General features: G+C 46.9%; 1 non-coding gene across 1 annotated transcript; it reads left to right on the forward strand.

Moving 5' to 3' along the window:
• Nucleotides 1–14359: 14359 nt before the first annotated feature.
• Nucleotides 14360–14447, forward strand: trnap-ugg (transfer RNA proline (anticodon UGG)). Its single transcript is given in 2 exon segments — nt 14360–14395; nt 14412–14447. It is a non-coding gene; the product is annotated as a tRNA-Pro (tRNA).
• The last annotated feature ends 6103 nt before the right edge of the window (nt 14448–20550 follow it).

Here is a 20550-nt window from a genome sequence, read left to right on the forward strand (position 1 = left end):
CTCCGTCACCTGACCTGTCTCATTTCCTAACAGGAGATCAAACACTACCCCTTCTCTCGTTGATGCCTCCATGTATTGCTGCAAAAAAATATCTTGCACATATTTTACAAACTCCAAACCATCCAGTCCTTTTACAGTATGGGCTTCCCAATCTATGTGTGGAAAATTTAAATCTCCTCCAGTCACAACCCTGTGCTTACTACAAATATCTGCTATCTCCTTACAAATTTGCTCCTCCAATTCTCACTCCCCATTAGCTGGTCTATAATACACCCCTATAAGTGTTACAACACCTTTCCCATTCCTCAATTCCACCCAAATAGTCTCCCTAGACGTTCCTGCCAGACCACTGCTGTAATATTTTCTCTTACAAGCAATGCAACACCTCCCCCTTTTGTCCCTCGGATTCTATCACACCTGAAGCAACGAAATCCAGGGATATTCAGTTGTCAATCACACCCCTCCTGCAACAATGTTTCACTGATAACTACATTTCCAGGTAACAATCCATGCTCTAAGCTCATCCACCTTTCTTACAATGCTCCTAGCATTAAAATAAATACATTTAGGAAATTCTCCATCTCTTCCTCTCTGTTTATCTCTAACGGTGCAAACAACTTTACTATCTTCTTTTTCTTCTTTTTCCCACACATCTGTTCCTACACTCTGGTTCCCTTCCCCCCTCGTATCTAGTTTAAATCCACTGGAGCCTCTCTCGCAAACTTACTTGCAATAATATTGGTGCCCCACCAGTTCAGATGTAAACCATCCCGCCGGAACAGGTCCCACCTTCTCCGGAAAACTACCCAATTATCTACAAATCTGAAGCCCTCGCTCCTTTACCATGTCTTCATCCACGTGTTGATCGGATTATGAAGTACGATCCCCTTGAGTAGTGATGCCACTCAAATCTAGAAGCCTAGAACTGAGAGTGAGCACACAGACTCAGCCTGTTTCAGGAGGAGCCGATCTCCCGAATGATGAGATTAATCACAGAACACCCTGGGTACGGTCACTGTAAACACCGACACCCCTCACTACAGGACTGGGTCAGTGTGAGACGTCACACACCTTCCACAGTGTATGGTCTGTAAACACCAACACCACTCACTACAGGACCGGGTCAGTGTGAGACGTCACACACCTTCCACAGTGTACGGTCTGTAAACACCGACACCCCTCACTACAGGACCGGGTCAGTGTGAGACGTCACACACCTTCCACAGTGTACGGTCTGTAAACACCGACACCCCTCACTACAGGACTGGGTCAGTGTGAGACGTCACACACCTTCCACAGTGTACGGTCTGTAAACACCGACACCCCTCACTACAGGACCGGGTCAGTGTGAGACGTCACACACCTTCCACAGTGTACGGTCTGTAAACACCGACACCTATCACTACAGGACTGGGTCAGTGTGAGACGTCACACAGCTTCCACAGTGTACAGTCTGTAAACACCGACTCCCCTCACTACAGGACTGGGTCAGTGTGACACACACATCTGGGTTTGCAACAAAATGGGAAAATTAACTGATGCTGGGCTTCATTGCATTAATATATCACCAATAATTTGCTGTAACTGATTGAACTGAAATTTTGTGTGAAATAATCGCTTTTGATAAAAACACAGAACCGTGAAGATATCATTGTCTGTGGAAGTAGTGAGGAAGATCCCTGATCTCCAGAGGTTCTGAAGAAACTATCCTGTGCACCTTTGCAGACATCTGTGTACACTCGCAGAGCACTGGACAATCCTGCACATACCCACCCAATCAGCACGACACCCGACACATCCGTCTGACACAGTCCTGATCTCCATCTCTCCCTCAGACACTCTCATTCCCCATCTCTCCAGATAACACACAGTTTTACTCCATCTAGCTCTCTCTGATACACTCTCATTTCCATCTGTTTCTCTCTCCGATACACTCTCATTTCCATCTGTTACTCTCTCTGATACACTCTCATTTCCATCTGTTTCTCTCTCTGATACACTCTCATTTCCATCTGTCTCTCTCTCCGATACACTCTCATTTCCATCTGTTTCTCTCTCTGATACACTCTCATTTCCATCTGTCTCTCTCTCCGATACACTCTCATTTCCATCTGTTTCTCTCTCTGATACACTCTCATTTCCATCTGTTTCTCTCTCTGATACACTCTCATTTCCATCTGTTTCTCTCTCTCTGATACGCTCTCATTTCCATCTGTTTCTCTTTCTGATACACTCTCATTTCCATCTGTTTCTCTCTCTCTGATACACTCTCATTTCCATCTGTTTCTCTCTCTGATAAACTCTCATTTCCATCTGTTTCTCTCTCTGATACACTCTCATTTCCATCTGTTTCTCTCCCTCTGATACACTCACATTTCCATCTGTTTCTCTCTCTGATAAACTCTCATTTCCATCTGTTTCTCTCTCTGATACACTCTCATTTCCATCTGTCTCTCTCTCCGATACACTCTCATTTCCATCTGTTTCTCTCTCTGATACACTCTCATTTCCATCTGTTTCTCTCTCTCTGATACGCTCTCATTTCCATCTGTTTCTCTCTCTGATACACTCTCATTTCCATCTGTTTCTCTCTCTCTGATACACTCTCATTTCCATCTGTTTCTCTCTCTCTGATACACTCTCATTTCCATCTGTTTCTCTCTCCGATACACTCTCGTTTCCATCTGTTTCTCTCTCTGATACACTCTCATTTCCATCTGTTTCTCTCTCTGACACACTCTCATTTCCATCTGTTTCTCTCTCTCTGATACGCTCTCATTTCCATCTGTTTCTCTCTCTGATACACTCTCATTTCCATCTGTTTCTCTCTCTCTGATACACTCTCATTTCCATCTGTTTCTCTCTCTCTGATTCACTCTCATTTCCATCTGTTTCTCTCTCTGATACACTCTCATTTCCATCTGTTTCTCTCTCTCTGATACACTCTCATTTCCATCTGTTTCTCTCTCTCTGATTCACTCTCATTTCCATCTGTTTCTCTCTCTCTGATACACTCTCATTTCCATCTGTTTCTCTCTCCGATGCACTCTCGTTTCCATCTGTTTCTCTCTCTGATACACTCTCATTTCCATCTGTTTCTCTCTCTCTGATTCACTCTCATTTCCATCTCTCACATCGAGCAATTCAGTCGATCTCGAACCACAGATTCCCACAAACGGAGAGTGGGAGATTTGGACAGGGTGTCGGAGAACAGGGTGCAGAGACGGATTAATGTGTCCTCAGTCTGCAAGGGTTTGAAGGGTTGAAATCCAAGGGATCTTTGACATTCCTGAATATTATTTGTGTGTGAAGCTGATGATTTGCATTGCTATTGCTTGTTGTGCGTGCTCAATAAACATGGAACTGTCCGAACGCGAGGTTCTGAGAGAGGTGTTCCTTTTATATCATCTGTAATTGCGGGTCAATGTGGAGAGCTGAGCATTGGCGCCCTCTGCTGGGGAGAGTGGGCAGGGCTGAAACAGTGGGTGGCGGGAGGTCAGGGAGTGTGTGTACAGGTCGTTCGGGTGGGTGGCTGGGGTGGGGAGTGCACAAGACCCTTTCTGGACCTGGGGGAATTTGCAGTGTCTTTCCTGACGGAGTGGGGGGGGGATGGATCGAGTGATAATGAGGAGGTGGAGAAAGAAATTGGACCCCTACTCTCTCAGGTACCTAATTTGTTCTCCCTTCCTGTAAGCTCATTCTGTCCTTCCCTCTCCCCCCCCATGGCACCATATCCCTGTATAGGGAAGAGTACGTATATCTGCACACTGTCTGCCTTCATCCTTTCCTCCCGTTTCCCTTCTCTCCTCCAATGTTCTCTCAACCCTTCCCACTCTCTCTCATTCTCCCTCACATACTTTCACCGCATCCCTCCCTATCATTTTATCACTTTCTCTATCCCATTCTCTTTCACTCCTTGATCTCCCATCCATCTTTCATTCCATTTTCTCTTTCATTGCATCTATTTCTCGTTCTCTCACTCCGTCGCTCTCTGAAGACCCCGTTCGATCCCTGTCCCCGTGCTGTCTCTGTGAAGTGTGCATTCTCTCCCCTCCCCCTCCCTCCTTCCCTCAGACCAGGTGTGGAGGGAACAAATCCTCTCTCACCTCCTTGGTAAATGTGCGTCCTTTAGTCTGACCCTGTCCTCTGATATGAGGTTCCCATTTCCTCCCTCCACCTTTCCCACCCTCTCATCCTACCTCACTATATATTTCTCTCTCATTTTCTCGATCACTCTATCCTTTCTCATAACGTTGTTCCTCTCCCATTCATACACTATCTTCCCTCCTCCTCATTCCTCTATCTTCACTTAATCTTATTCTCCCATCCTTTTGTCTCCAGATCCCATCCTCACTCCATCTTTCCCTTTCCCATTATCTCACTCCCTCTCTCTCCAGCTTCTCTCCATCTTTTCACCTCTCCACTCCATCTCTCCATCCTCCTCCCCTGTTCTTCTCCCGTCCTCCCCACCTCTCCCTCTCTCCAACAGCCGTGCTTTCTCCAGGGGAGCCCGCAGTGAGCCTCAGCAACCCCTCCAGCTCGGCATTCCCCTAGGGCAGGGGAGGATCCAGTTTCCCCCTCAGGGGTCGGGCCTGGATGTCGCCGGTGATCCTGGATCCTCACCTACTTCCGCTGGGCTTTGATGATGTCCGGGAACTCGGGTTTGAGCCCTCTCCCTCCCCTCCTCCCACCCAACCTGGAATCCGTCCACGTCTGGCATCCCGGCCAATTCCCTACACGGGGCCGCTGAGAGAGGGTTAATTACTCGGTCTGGGAGAGAAGGCGTTAATTTAAAAAGCAGGGTGCTAATGACCGGGGCCAAAGGAGCAGGGTGTTAATGTACGGGGATGAAAGAGGAGGGTGGTAATGACCAGGGCCACAAGAGGAGGGTGGTAATGTACGGGGACAATGGAGCAGGGTGTTAATGTACGGGGATGAAAGAGGAGGGTGGTAATGTACGGGGACGAAAGAGAAGGGTGTTAATGACCGGGGCCAAAGGAGCAGGGTGTTAATGTACAGGGACGGAAGAGGAGGGTGTTAATGTAGGGGGACGAAAGAGGAGGGTCTTAATGTCCGGGGGCGAAAGAGCAGGGTGTTAATGTACGGAAGCGAAAGAGGAGGGTGTAATGTCTGAGGACAAAAGAGGAGGGTGTTAATGTCTGGGGACGAAAGAGGAGGGTGTTAATGTACGGGGACGGAAGAGGATGGTGATAATGTACGGGGTCGAAAGAGGAGGGTGATAATGTACGGGGACGAAAGAGGAGTGTGTTATTGACTGGGGCCGAAAGAGGAGGGTGTTAATGTACTGGGACGAAAGAGGAGGGTGTTAATGTCCGGGGTCGAAAGAGGAGGGTGTTAATGTACGGGGACGAAAGAGGAGGGTGATAATGTACGGGGTCGAAAGAGGAGGGTGATAATGTACGGGGACGAAAGAGGAGTGTGTTATTGACTGGGGCCGAAAGAGGAGGGTGTTAATGTCCGGGGACGAAAGAGGAGGGTGTTAATGTCCGGGGCCGAAAGAGGAGGGTGTTAATGTACGGGGACGAAAGAGGAGGGTGTTAATGTCCGGGGATGAAAGAGGTGGGTGTTAATGTCTGGGGACAAAGGAGCAGGGTGTTCATATACGGGAACGAAAGAGGAGGGTGGTAATGTACGGGGATGAAAGAGGAGGGTGTTAATGTCTGGGGACAAAGGAGCAGGGTGTTCATATACAGGAACGAAAGAGGAGGGTGTTAATGTCTGGGGACAAAGGAGCAGGGTGTTCATATACGGGAACGAAAGAGGTGGGTGCTAAAGTACGGGGACGAAAGAGGAGGGTGTTAATGTACGGGAACGAAAGAGGAGGGTGTTAATGTACGGGGACGAAAGAGGAGGGTGTTAATGTACGGGGACAAAGGAGCAGGGTGTTAATGACCGGGGACGAAAGAGGAGGGTGTTAATGTACGGGAACGAAAGAGGAGGGTGTTAATGTACGGGAACGAAAGAGGAGGGTGTTAATGTACGGAGGCGAAAGAGGAGGGTGTTAATGTACGGGGACGAAAGAGGAGGGTGTTAATATACGGGGATGAAAGAGGAGGGTGTTAATGTCTGGGGACGGAAGAGGAGGGTGTTAATGTACGGGAACGGAAGAGGAGGGTGTTAATGTACGGGAACGAAAGATGAGGGTGTTAATGTACGGGAACGAAAGAGGAGGGTGTTAATGTCTGGGGACGGAAGAGGAGGGTGTTAATGTACGGGAACGAAAGAGGAGGGTGTTAATGTACGGGAACGAAAGAGGAGGGTGTTAATGTACGGGGACGAAAGAGGAGGGTGTTAATGTCCGGGGACGAAAGAGGAGGGTGTTAATGTACGGGGACGAAAGAGGAGGGTGTTAATGTACGGAGGCGAAAGAGGAGGGTGTTAATGTACGGGGACGAAAGAGGAGGGTGTTAATGTACGGGGACGAAAGAGGAGGGTGTTAATGTACGGGAACGAAAGAGGAGGGTGTTAATGTACGGGGACGAAAGAGGAGGGTGTTAATGTACGGGAACGAAAGAGGAGGGTGTTAATGTCCGGGGACGAAAGAGGAGGGTGTTAATGTACGGAGGCGAAAGAGGAGGGTGTTAATGTACGGGGACGAAAGAGGAGGGTGTTAATGTACGGGAACGAAAGAGGAGGGTGTTAATGTCTGGGGACAAAGGAGCAGGGTGTTCATATACGGGGACGAAAGAGGAGGGTGTTAATGTACGGGGATGAAAGAGGTGGGTGCTAAAGTACGGGAACGAAAGAGGAGGGTGTTAATGTCCGGAGATGAAAGAGGAGGGTGTTAATGTACGGGGACGAAAGAGGAGGGTGTTAATGTACGGGGACGAAAGAGGGGGGTGTTAATGTACGGGGATGAAAGAGGAGGGTGTTAATGTCCGGGGACGAAAGAGGAGTGTGTTAATGTCTGGGGATGAAAGAGGAGGGTGTTAATGTACGGGGACGAAAGAGGAGGGTGTTAATGTACGGGGATGAAAGAGGAGGGTGTTAATGTCCGGGGACGAAAGAGGAGGGTGTTAATGTACGGGGACGAAAGAGGAGGGTGTTAATGTCTGGGGACGAATGATGAGGGTGTTAATGTCCGGGAACGAAAGAGGAGGGTGTTAATGTACGGGGACGAAAGAGGAGGGTGTTAATGTCTGGGGACGAATGAGGAGGGTGTTAATGTCCGGGAACGAAAGAGGAGGGTGTTAATGTACGGGGACGAAAGAGGAGGGTGTTAATGTACGGGGACGAAAGAGGGGGGTGTTAATGTCCGGTGACGAAAGAGGAGTGTGTTAATGTCTGGGGATGAAAGAGGAGGGTGTTAATGTACGGGGACGAAAGAGGAGGGTGTTAATGTACGGGGATGAAAGAGGAGGGTGTTAATGTCCGGGGACGAAAGAGGAGGGTGTTAATGTACGGGGACGAAAGAGGAGGGTGTTAATGTCTGGGGACGAATGAGGAGGGTGTTAATGTCCGGGAACGAAAGAGGAGGGTGTTAATGTACGGGGACGAAAGAGGAGGGTGTTAATGTACGGGGACGAAAGAGGAGGGTGTTAATGTACAGGGACGGAACAGGAGGGTGTTAATGTATGGGGATGAAAGAGGAGGGTGTTAAGGTCCGGGGACGGAAGAGGAGGGTGTTAATGTACGGGGATGAAAGAGGAGGGTGTTAATGTACGGGGATGAAAGAGGAGGGTCTCAATGTACTAGGCCAAAGGAGGGGGAGGAGGTTAATCCACCAAGCTGGGAGAGGTGGGGGAATAGTGGCAATTAAGAGGTAAGAGTGGAGAATAGGCAAAGGGCGTGGGGTGGGGGGTGAATTTGTTCACAGGAAGGAGAAATCAGTATTCATGCCTTCAGGTTCGAGGCTACCCAGACGGAATATACGTTGTTGTTCCTTTACCCTGAGGGCAGCCTCATCTTGGCACAAGAGGTGGCCAAGGACTGACACATCGGAATGGGAATGGGAATGGGAATTAAATTGCTTGGCCAACAGGAAGTCCCGCTTGTGGCAGATGGTGCGGAGGTGCCCGATGACACGGTCCCATAATTCAGACCGGGCCTCACCAATGTAGAGGAGGCCGCACCGGGAGCACCGGACACAATAGAAGCTGATACTCAGGTGAAGTGTTACCTCACCTGGAAGGGCTATCTGAGGCCCTGAATGGAGGTGAGGGAGGAGGTGTGTGGGCAGGTGTAGCACTCAGGCTATTTGCAGGGAGAATGAGGGAGGGAGATGAGTGAGGAGGGTTGGATGGACAAGGGGATCGTGGAGAAAGAGATCCCAGCAAAACGCGGAGAGGGTGAGGTGGGGGGGGGGGATTTGTTCTGCGTTACGATCCCGTTGGAGACTGTGGAAGTTGCAGAGGAGAACGTATTGGGTGCAGAGACTGGTGGGGTGGTCGGTCAGGACAAGAGGAACTCTCTCACTATTAATGTGGCGAGAAGATGGGGTGAGTGCGAATGTAGGGGAAATGTAGGAGATGCGGGTGAGGGCAGCATCAATAGCAGAGGGAGGGAAACCCGGTTCTTTAAAGAAGGAGGACGCCTCTGATGTCCTGGAATGGAAAACCACCTCCTGGGAACAGATGCGGTGAAAACGAGGAAACTGAGAAAAGGGAATAGCATTTTTACATGAGACAGGGTGGGAAGAGGTATTGTTGAGACAACTGTGGGAATCTGTAGGTATATAAAAGATCTTGGTTTTCAGTTTGTTTCCAGAGATGGAGTCAGAGAGATTGAACGGAGAGGGAGGTGTCAGAGATGAACCTAGTGAATTCATGGGCAGGGTGGAAGTTAGCGGCAAAGTTGATAAAATTGACGAGCTCAGCACGGGTACATGAAGCAGCGCCAATGCAGTTGTCAATGTAGCGGAGGAGGAGTGGGGGAGTGCACCCGGGGATGGTTTCAAACATGGATTGTTCTACGTAGCCAGCGAAGAGGCAGGCCTAGCTGGGGCCGATGCGAATGCTCATGGTCACGTCTCGAGTTTGGAGAAAGCGGGAGGAGGTGAAGGAAAAATTGTTCCCGGGGAGGACCAGTGCTGCCAGATGGAGGAGGGTGGTGGTGGAAGGAGATTAGGTGGTTCTTTTGTCAAGAAGGAAACAGAGGGTTTTCATGCCTTCTTGATGTGGGATAGAAGTGTTCAGGGACTGAACATCCATTGTGAAGATGAGGCGGTCAGGGCCAGGGAATTGAAAGTTACTGAGGGGATGGATTTCACCTTTCACCCTGAACCCATCACCTCTAGTTGTAATCTCACCCAACCTCAGTGGAAAAGTGTGTTTGCATCTATACGCCTCGGTTTTGCACATAGGAGTGGGATCCGTTGCCATTGGAGGCCCCAGTGAGCCTCAGCAACACCCCCTCCCCCGCTTGTCACTTTTTGCAAACTTTGATAATCTTCCTCACTGTCCACTACACTCCCAAACTTGGTATCATCCGCAAATTTTCTGATTTAGTAAACCATGTTATCACGCTGATCATTGATATAGATGACCAACCATGGATGGATCCAGTACCGATCCACTCATCACAGGCCTCCAGTCAGAGAGGCGACCATCCACTGTCACTCTCTGGCTTCTCCCACAAAGCCAATGTCTCATCCAATTTACTCTCTAACGTCAAATGCCGAGCGATTGAACCTTATTGACCAACCTCCCATGCCGTACTTTGTCAAATGGCTTGCTAAAGTCCGCGTAGACAACATCCAATATCTTGTCTTCATCAACTTTCCTGGTAATTCTCTTGAAAAACTCTATCGAATGTACCAAACACAGAGCCATGCTGACCATCCCGAATCAGTCCATGTCTATCCCAATACTCATGTACCCGGTCCCTTAGAATATTTTCCAATAAACTTCCCATCACTGATGGCGTGTTTACCTATTTGTGTTTGTACTATTACAACAGGCTGAGCAAAGTGGGGTTGTTTTCTCTGAAATGAAGAGGCAGAAGGGAGATACGATAGAGGTTAATAAGATTTTGATAGGCATAGACAGGGCAGACGCAGAAACCCTTTCCCGAGGGTTGAAACGTCTAACAGCAGAGGGCATGCACTTAAGGTGAGAAGGGGTCATTTCACGGGAAAGGTGTGGAGTAAGTTTTTTTTGCTCAGACAGTGATGGGTGTCTGGAATGTTCTACCTGGGATGGTAGTGGAGGCAGAAACATTAGAGACTTTTAAGAGATGTTTAGATAGGCACATGAATGTGAGGAAAATGGAAGATATGTACATTGTGTAGGCTGAAGGGATCAGTTGGGTTGGCATTTGATTACCTAATTAACTTGGTCCGGCATGACATTGAGGGGCCGAAAGGCCTGTTTCTGTGCTGTACTGTTCTATGATTGAAGACATCCCTGAGCCTGACACCAGGGAGGTGATGAACCTTGCTGTCAGCTACAGAATTACTCACTTTTCCTGTCATTGATGATTCCCCACAGTTCCTGCTCACCGTGGACTTTGCTCTCCCCTGCTCAGCATCAGAGACAACCTGGGTATAGGAAGGGAAAAGATGAAATATGAGGGCAGGCTAGCCAGTAATATAAAGCGGGATACCAAAAGCTATTTTCAGTTATATAAAGAGTTAAAGGGAACTGAGAGTTGATATTAGACCACTGCAAAACGATGCTGATGAGGTAGTAATGGGGAAAAAAGTAATGGCAGATGAAATTAATGGGTACTTTGTATCTGTCTTCACTGAGGAAGACACTAGCAGTGTGTCAGTGGTCTGTGAATGTCAGGCAGCAGGAGTGAGTGCCATTGCTATTACAAAGGGAAAGTGCTACGCAAACCCAAAGGTCTTAAGGTTGGTAAGTCACCTGGACCAGATGGACTACATCCCAGAGTCCGGAGAGAAGTTGCTGAAGAGACAACGGATGCATTGGTCATGATATTTCAATAATCACTTGATTCTGGCATGGTCCTGGAGGACTGTCAGTTCACTCTCTAAGAAAGGAGGAAGGCAAAAGAAAGGAATTTATAGGCCAGTTAGCCTCACCTCAGTGGTTGGGAAAGTGTTGGTGTCTACTATTAAGGATGAGGTTTGGCGATACTTGGCAACTAATGATAAAGTAAGTCAAAGTCAGCATGGCTTCTGTTAAGGGAAATCTTGCCTGACAAATCTGTTAGAGTTTCGTCATATGAAGTGTTTTTAATGGATCTAGGTCTTTATTCACTGGAATTCGGAAGAATGAGGGGTGAACTCGTTGAAACCTATCAAATAGCGAAAGGCTTTGATAGAGTGCATGTGGAGAGGATGTTTCAACTCTAAGAAGCGTCTAAGACGAGAGGAGACAGCCTCAGAATAGAGGGGCGTCCCTTCAGAACGAATTGTGGAAATTTTTCTTTAGCCTGAGAGTGGTGGATTTCTATGCCACGGGCAGATTTGTATATTTAATGTGGAGGTTAATAGATTTCTGATTGGTCAGGCTAAGAAAGGTTACGGGGAGAAGGCAGGAGACTGGGGCTGAGAGGGAAAATAGATCACCCATGATGAAATGGTGGAACAAACTCGATGGGCCCAAAGGCCTAATTCTACTTCTATATCTTGTAATCTTATGGTAATCTGCCATAGCCCTCTTCTCTATGAACAAGACTTCGTGCTTTTGTGTCATCCGTAGATGTACTGATCTTGTAACGAGAGACCTTGAAGAAGGATGGTTTTGACACAAATATTGGAGTATCCGACGCCAGGATTGAGACGTGGTCTGAAACTGGCCTCCAGTCCGAGAAAAAAAACACATTCAACCTTCACCCTGTGTGTCCGAGCATCGAGCCAGTTATACATCCACCAAGCCACCTCTCCCTGTATCCCATTCGATCCAAACTCCCAGACGAGCCTTGTATGTGGGACTGCCTCTGTCCTCATATCCTCTTGATCTAAAAAAAAAGTTCCAATAGATTTTTTTCAGACATGCGCAGAACCATCTAAAAGAAATGCTGGTAGATTCTATCCCTCAGATACCCCATCCGGTACAACAAATACAATTAAACAGGTCATTAACCAGAGCATTACAAGATGAAGCAACAGTTTCTGCAATGGTTTACTCGATTTCTTCCTTACTTTTCCTCAAGATCTAAAGGTAAACTTACTGTGGCCCCGGGGATTTTATCCACCTCAGGCTAATCAATACCTCTCAGGTGGTAACCGGTGAAAATCACTGACGACCCCTGGTGTTGGCACGGTACATAGCAGTTAGTGTAACGTTTCACAGCGCCAGCGACCCGGGTTCAATTCCGCGGCCTGTGAGTTTGTACGTTCCCAACGTGGGTTTCCTCAAGGTGCCCCGGTTTCCTCCCACATCCCAGAGACGTGCGGGTCAGTAGGGTAACTGGTCACATGGGTGTAATTGGGCGGTGCGAGCTCATTGGCTGTTACCGTGCTGTATCTTTAAATAAATAAATCAGTCAATAGAGATGGAAATGAAGCTGACATCAATACAAGTGGAAGATGCGGTGAAAGTGAGATTGTGTGTCTCTTGAAAGTAGAATGTTAAGTGCTGTCAGCAACTTACCCAGAACGTCAGCTTAAGGTAATATGTATTCAGGAGTCAATATTGCATTCAGAGCAAAGAGAAAAAATAGCTACATCTCAGTCTGAGTGTACAGAAGGACCAAATGCGTGGTTTATAGCATCAGTACCTGGATATAACAACAAGCACCACAGCAGTGAGAATGCAGAACCGAGCTATATCTTTCACGTGTAATACCACGCTCTGCCTCGGGGCAGCGCAGTTGTCCCGGCAGTGCCGATGGAAATGATCTCACGGAAGTGTGGGAAGAGCCATATTTACTGATGAACTGGAGAGAAGGAAAAGTCACCAAACGTCAGCGGTTTCCAGTGAGACCGTCATTAATTACAGTCACTGAACAAACACACTCGTTTAACCGTTTCCAGCCCAGAACATCTCCCGCAATATCAGATGAAACAAAGGTGATCTTAAACACATAAATTTCTCAAAGCTGCGGAATAATTTTAGGTTATCTCCAAAAGCTGGGACATAGCTGTATTTGTGGCATATAATGGTGGGGTCAGACAGAGCATGGAGAAGGGAATAGAAGGATTGAAAATACGTGGCCGAACAGGAAAAAATATACATACAAGTGCGCGCGAGCATATACAGTACTGTGCAAATGTCTCAGTCACAGACAGATATACAGCTCAAGTGCCTAAGAGTTCTGCCCAGTACTGTATTTGTCAACATGCAGTGTAGAACGGGTTGGTAGATTTGGCGGGAGGAAAGGGTCTTGGGAATGGTGAAGATGGAGCGCCGCGGGAGGGAGTGTTGGACGGGTGGTAGAGAAGGAGCTCTGGGGTCAGAGTGACGTAGGTGCAGGCACTCAGCGCTGAGGCAGCAGGCAAGGTCGTCTGATTCCAAGCAGTCAGTTTATTGATCATCACCGAATGTCTCACTGGTGCTTCCCGCTCTCTCCCATCTCCCTTCCACTTTTCCCAAACATGATTCCCCTTTCCCTGTCTCCTTCCCACTCTCAGTCCACAACAGAGACCCATATCAGAATCAGGTTTGTCATCACTCACATATGTCATGATATTTGTTGTTTTTTCGGCGGCAGCAGTAAAGTGCAATACATAAAATTACTGCAGTACTGTGCAAAAATCTTAGGCTTCCGAGCTATTTATATGTGCCTAAGACTCGTTCACATTACTCTATAAGGAATTTGCTGTGGTGTGCTCGTCAACACGAAAATCACGCGATAAAATAATCGAACATTCAGCAATGATGAAGAATAAAGAATGTTATAAAATGTAGTTAGTGGTTAAAGTATGGATATGGAATAAAATACATTTCTAATATAAAAAGGCGTTTTAAAATGCTGACAGTGCAGTGACGTGGGTGAGGTAACAGATAGAGGAGGTGGGGGAGGTCTAACTAAAATAGTTGATCAGATTATCTACGCGGAAATGGGGAGAACGTACAAACTCCTTGCAGGTAGCGGCAAGGAGAGTGGAGGAAAGTTTAGGGGAGATGTCAGAGATAAGTTGTTTGTACAGAGTGTGGTGGGTTTTGGAACAGTGTGGTAGACGCGTTTGTAACTGCGAATTTTAAAAGACACCTACATAGACTGGTGAGCGTTAAATTGTCGGATTATGGCCTGTGTAGGAGGGAAGAGTTATAGCTACGGGAAAGTAGGTTTACATAGGTGGATAAAACATGGTGGTCTGAAGGGCCTCTAGTGTGCTGGTCTTTGTGCTGGTCAAAGACAAGGTCTTTGTTCTTTGTTCTACTTTGGTCCTGTCTTCCAAGGTCAGACATAAAACACCTCCCAGATGTGTTGAGGAAGGAGATTGAGTAAGTGAAAGGCATCAGTTTTACGTCATAAAAATAGAACGGGCTCGTTGGTCTAGAGGTATGATTCTCGCTTTGGGTCTGAATTTACAAGCATGCGAGAGGTCCCGGGTTCAAATCCCGGACGAGCCCCCTGAATGATATATTTTAGAACTTCTGTCAGTGGAGCGTAGAAGAATGAGAGGAGATATTTAGATGAATACAAAATTATGAGGGCGACAGGCAAGGCGAATTCCTGCAGGCTTTTCCCCTCAGGTTGGACGAGACGACAACTCGAGATCAAAGCTTTAGAGTGGACGGTGAAATATTCAAGTATAACGTCTTCATCCAGAGGTTGTGGCGAGCTTGGAACGAGCTACAGGTAGAATTATAACAATTAAGAGAATTTTGGATAGGTATCTGCAATTTGAGAAGGATAAGGGCAGCTCGGAGGTGTCAGTGTTGCAGTTGAACAGGGGAAACTATGGAGCCATGAGGGAGGAGCTGGCCAAAGTTGACTGGACAGATAGCCTAGCAGAAAAGACAGTGGAACAGCAATGGCAGGTATTCTTGGGAATAATGCACAAGGTGCAAAATCAGTTCATCCCCCAGAGAAGGAAGGATTCAAAGGGGGATAAGGGGCCACAGTGGTTGACAAAGAAAGTCAGAGATTGCATAGCATTAAAAAAAAGGAAGTATGACAGAGCTAAGGTGAGTGGGAGGACAGATGATTGGGAATTTTTAAGGAACAACAGAACTTTACTAAAAAGACAATACGGGGAGAAAAAATGAGGTACGAACGCAAGCTAGCCAGGAATATAAAGGAGGATAGCAAAAGCTTTTTTAGGTATGTGAAGAGAAAGAAGATAGTTAAGAACAATGTTGGGCCCTTGAAGAATGAATTGGGTGAAATTGTTATGGGAAACAGAGAAATGATAGATAGATAGATAGATAGATAGATAGATAGATAGATAGATAGATAGATAGATAGATAGATAGATAGATAGATAGATAGATAGATACTTTATTCATCCCCATGGGGAAATTCAACATTTTTTCCAATGTCCCATGCACTTGTTGTAGCAAAAACTCATTACATACAATACTTAACTCAGTAATAATATGATATGCATCTAAATCACCAACTCAAAAAGCATTAATAATAGCTTTAAAAAAAGTTCTTAAGTCCTGGCAGTTGAATTGTAAAGCCTAATGGCATTGGGGAGTATTGACCTCTTCATCCTGTCTGAGGAGCATTGCATCGACAGTAACCTGTCACTGAAACTGCTTCTCTGTCTCTGGATGGTGCTATGTAGAGGATGTTCAGGGTTTTCCATAATTGACCGTAGCCTACTCAGCGCCCTTCGCTCAGCTACCGATGTTAAACTCTCCAGTACTTTGCCCACGACAGAGCCCGCCCTCCTTACCAGCTTATTAAGACGTGAGGCGTCCTTCTTCTTAATGCTTCCTCCCCAACACGCCACCACAAAGAAGAGGGCGCTCTCAACAACTGACCTATAGAACATCTTCAGCATCTCACTGCAGACATTGAATGACGCCAACCTTCTAAGGAAGTACAGTCGACTCTGTGCCTTCCTGCACAAGGCATCTGTGTTGGCAGTCCAGTCTAGCTTCTCATCTAACTGTACTCCCAGATACTTGTAGGTCTTAACCTTCTCCACACATTCTCCATTAATGATCACTGGCTCCATATGAGGCCTAGATCTCCTAAAGTCCACCACCATCTCCTTGGTCTTGGTGAAGAATTTAATGAGTACTTTAGATCTGTTTTCACTAAGGAAGACACAAGCAATCTCCCAGATGTATGGATAGGGGCAAGGACATAGGGTAACAGAGGAAATGAAACAGATTGACATTAGGAAGGAAACGGTGATGAGAAGACTGATGGGACTGAAGGCTGACAAATCCCCAGGTCCAGATGGTTGGTGGCCCTGGAAATTGCGGATGCATTGGTAATCATTTTCCAATGTTCCTTAGATTCAGGATCAGTTCCTGAGGATTGGAGAATGGCTAATGTTATCCCACTTTTTAAGAAAGGAGGGAGGGAGAAAACAGAGAACTATCGTCCTGTCAGCCTGACATCGGTGGTGGGGAAGATGCTAGAGTCCATTATTAAGGATGAAATAGTGGCATATCTAGATAGCAGTGATAGGATTGGGCCGAGCCAGCATGGATTTACCAAGGGTAAATCATGCTTGACTAATCTGTTGGAGTTTTTCGAGGATGCAACCAAGAAGTTAGATGGGGGAGATCCAGTGGATGTAGTGAACCTCGATTTTCAGAAGGCATTTGATAAGGTCCCACATAGGAGATTGGTGGGTAAAATCAAAGCTCAGGGCATCGGGGGGAATACATTGACATGGATAGAAAACTGGTTGGCAGATAGAAAGCAAAGGGTAGCGGTGAATGGGTGTTTCTCGGAATGGCAGGTGGTGACTAGTGGGGTGCCACAGGGCTCGGTATTGGGACCGCAGCTGTTTACGATTTACATCAACGATTTGGATGAAGGCATTGAAAATAACATCAGCAAATTTGCTGCTGATACTAAGCTGGGTGGCAGTGTGACATGTGATGAGGATGTTAGGAGAATTCAGGGTGAATTGGATAGGCTGGGTGAGTGGGCAGATACTTGGCAGATGACGTTTAATGTGAATAAGTGTGAGGTTATCCACTTTGGGAGTAAGAACAGGAAGGCAGATTATTATCCGAACGGTGTAGAGTTAGGTAAGGGAGAAATACAAAGAGATCTAGGAGTTCTTGTTCATCAGTCACTGAAGGTGAATGAGCAAGTGCAGCAGGCAGTGAAGAAGGCTAAAGGAATGTTGGCCTTTATTACAAAGGGAATTGAGTACAAGAGCAAGGAAATCCTCTTGCATTTGTACAGAGCCCTGGTGAGACCACACCTGGAATATTGTGTACAGTTTTGGTCTCCAGGGTTAAGGAAGGACATCCTGGCTGTAGAGGAAGTGCATCGTAGATTCACGAGGTTAATTCCTGGGATGTCTGGACTGTCTTACGCAGAGAGGTTAGAGAGACTGGTCTTGTACACGCTGGAATTAAGGAGATTGAGAGGAGATCTGATTGAAACATATAAGATTATTAAGGGATTGGGCAAGATAGAGGCAGGAAATATGTTCCAGATGCTGGGAGAGTCCAGTACCAGAGGGCATGGTTTGAGAATAAGGGGTAGGTCATTTAGGACAGAGTTTAGGAAAAACTTCTTCTCCCAGAGAGTTGTGGGGGCCTGAAATGCACTGCCTCGGAAGGTAGTGGAGGCCAATTCTCTGGATGCTTTCAAGAAGGAGCTAGATAGGTATCTTATGGATAGGGGAATCAAGGGATATGGGGACAAGGCAGGAACCGGGTATTGATAGTAGTTGATCAGCCACGATCTCAAAATGGCGGTGCAGGCTCGAAGGGCCAAATGGTCTACTTCTGCACCTATTGTCTGTTGTCTATTGACTGTATGGATGAGTTTGGACAAAGACCCTGTGTCTGTGATATTTTACTCTGTGACTGTGTGGATGAGTTTGGACAAAGACCCTATCTCTGTGATATTTTAGTCTGTGACTCTATGGGTGAGTTTGGACAAAGACCTTGTCTCTGTGATATTTTACTCTGTGACTGTGTGGATGAGTTTGGACAAAGACCCTATCTCTGTGATATTTTAGTCTGTGACTCTATGGGTGAGTTTGGACAAAGACCCTGTCTCTGTGATATTTCGCTCTGTGACTCTCTGGCTCAGCGGGTTCACACGAGGACATGCCTTGTGACTGGTGCAAGTGAACAATGGGCACCTTAAGTCTGACCGAGACTGATCGCATCCTATCAGGGCAGGCAATTTCAGGATGAATGCTGAATGCGTGTGAAATTCCTTTGCAATTAAACGCTTGATTAAAGTCAATAAGTAAATATTATACCAGTGGTCGGCTGCGTGTTACTGATGTAAGAGCGAAACAGACATAACGGGCATAACAAACGCGCCAATTATTGAAAATATAGTCACGATTCAATTAAAACAAACCTTTGTGCAATCACAAATAGAATCGATTGGTAGGATTTAACAAATGAAGAAAAGTGGTTTATGTTTTCTCGGAGGAGTGATTCGCTGTTACAAAAATTCTAAAGATCGATTATATTTTTAACGATACAAAGGACAAATTCTCAAAACTGAACATTTGGATTTGCGTTTAATTTCTGCATTTCCATCCGGATGTAAAGAAATGTAACAGCAACAACTAACAGAGTTGACCCTCAATACCGGAGTCTCACACTTACCGTCTCATTCCACACATCACGGTCACCATCCATCCCAGCACCATGAACGTCATTGTTTCCATAGCCCCGGATCTCTAACCATCCATATCCCCTAATACCCCTCCCCCGTCAGCAGATCCCACACTGAGTCCGATTCCTCCACAACCGTCTTGGGTTTGGACACTGAAACATCCATCACATTCCCCGTGAAATAATTGATTCCGATTTCAGCGCCGCTGTGCCGGGACAAAGCAAATGCCGAGAAACATCGCGTCATCGCTCGAATGAATCCCGGTTCACTGAATATGCCCGACAGAAACTCATGTGGACAGTCGGTAAACGACATTGCAAATGAGGTGTGTGGCGCAGATCAGTAATGAAAGCCATAGACATGGATTGTTTTTAGGAATTAAAATAAATACCACCACCGCCGTCAATAATGTAGAGTGTGAGAAATGCAGTGAGCGCACCGTGATGGAAAATTTCCCAATGTAACTGATTGGCGAATACTCGGAGCCGGAAGAAAAGTCGTGAACATTATTTATGAAACCCTGTCTGAGCGAAAGGTGTTACAGGTTACTGACTCGGGAAGTGATTGGTGAGCGAGAAATAGAGAGAGTCAAAGTACCATTGTTAGAGTTCAGAAAAACGGAATTAACTTCACTGTAAAGATGGGAATGATAAAGGCAGACGGAGAAGTAACAGCTGAACTGAAGACAGACATAACATTGTTGTAGATTGGATGGTGCCTTGGAAAGAAAGCAGGCGAGGTTACTTGTGGCGAGTTCGTGTTGCTGGCCACATTTTCACGGACATGATCATTCTAGGTCAGGGTCCGGGTCTTCCTGACTATAGAGAGCTTCCAAACCCGAGCCTGCGACCGGCTGATCGATTTATTTGTTAATAATCCGGATGAAAGCGTTGACCGGATATTTCACAGCGTTCACAAACTCCTGTCTGAACTTGGCCTGAGTCACGCCATAAATGAAGGTGTTTGTACAAAGGCTCACGTTCTGCAGTATATACCCGACCCGGCGGAAGATATATTCAGCAGGGTTGTAATAATTGGGATTTCTTCCCGAAACGTTATAATATAGGTAATCAATCAGTGTCGTCAACCACAGAAGGATGAAGCTGCCGGATATGGTGAACAGTAAGATCACTGACCTTCTCCTGCTCTTCATCTCCGGGTCACTCTGATTCTCCCCCTTTCCCTGTCGCCTCAGCGCCTTACGGACCCGACTGGTCAGTAAAATGTGCCTGACTGTCAGGATATTGAAGAGTATGATTACAGCGAAAGGGAGCAACGGGACCACGACCTTACCAAACCGACTATATTCCACCCAACCCGGATCCTTATAATACGCCGGCTTTCTGTCACAGAACCAGGGCACGTTGTCAATGATCACCCTGGGTTCAGAGGTGACATAAAGCGGGACGTTTTTCAAACAGAGCACAACCCCTGTTGTCGCCAGAACTACAGCCGCAGTTTTCCCCGTGCAATATCTTGTCTTCAGCTTCTGGCAACAAATGAGGACGAACCGATCGAAGGTGAAGGTGACGGTGAACCAGACGGAACAATCTCTGGTGGCGCACATGAGGACAAATATAACGCTGCAGTACGGATAGATGTCCAGGAAAGTCCCGGAGAAGTAAAAGCTGATCCGCCTCAGGATGACGGCGGTGACGACAGCCAGCAGGTCCGCCGCTGCCATGACAACCAGGTAGCGGGTGGTGCAGGTGGAGAGGCCGCACCTTCCGCGGGACAGGATCGCGATCGCCACCAAATTAACTGTAAAGGAAAAGACAGAATGAACTTTACGTCACCCGTGTTGAGGTCATTTACTCTAGCACACACCGCATTGAAGATTGTACTGGCGACCACAGACTGGTAGACCAAGTGAAGGAGAGGCCTGAATACTCCAGAGGGTCTCAGTCTCCTCAGGAAGCAGAGGCGACTCTGGCCCTTCTAGTGCAC

The sequence above is a fragment of the Hemitrygon akajei genome, unplaced genomic scaffold (genome assembly GCF_048418815.1).
Source record: "Hemitrygon akajei unplaced genomic scaffold, sHemAka1.3 Scf000107, whole genome shotgun sequence".
Lineage (NCBI taxonomy): Eukaryota > Metazoa > Chordata > Chondrichthyes > Myliobatiformes > Dasyatidae > Hemitrygon > Hemitrygon akajei.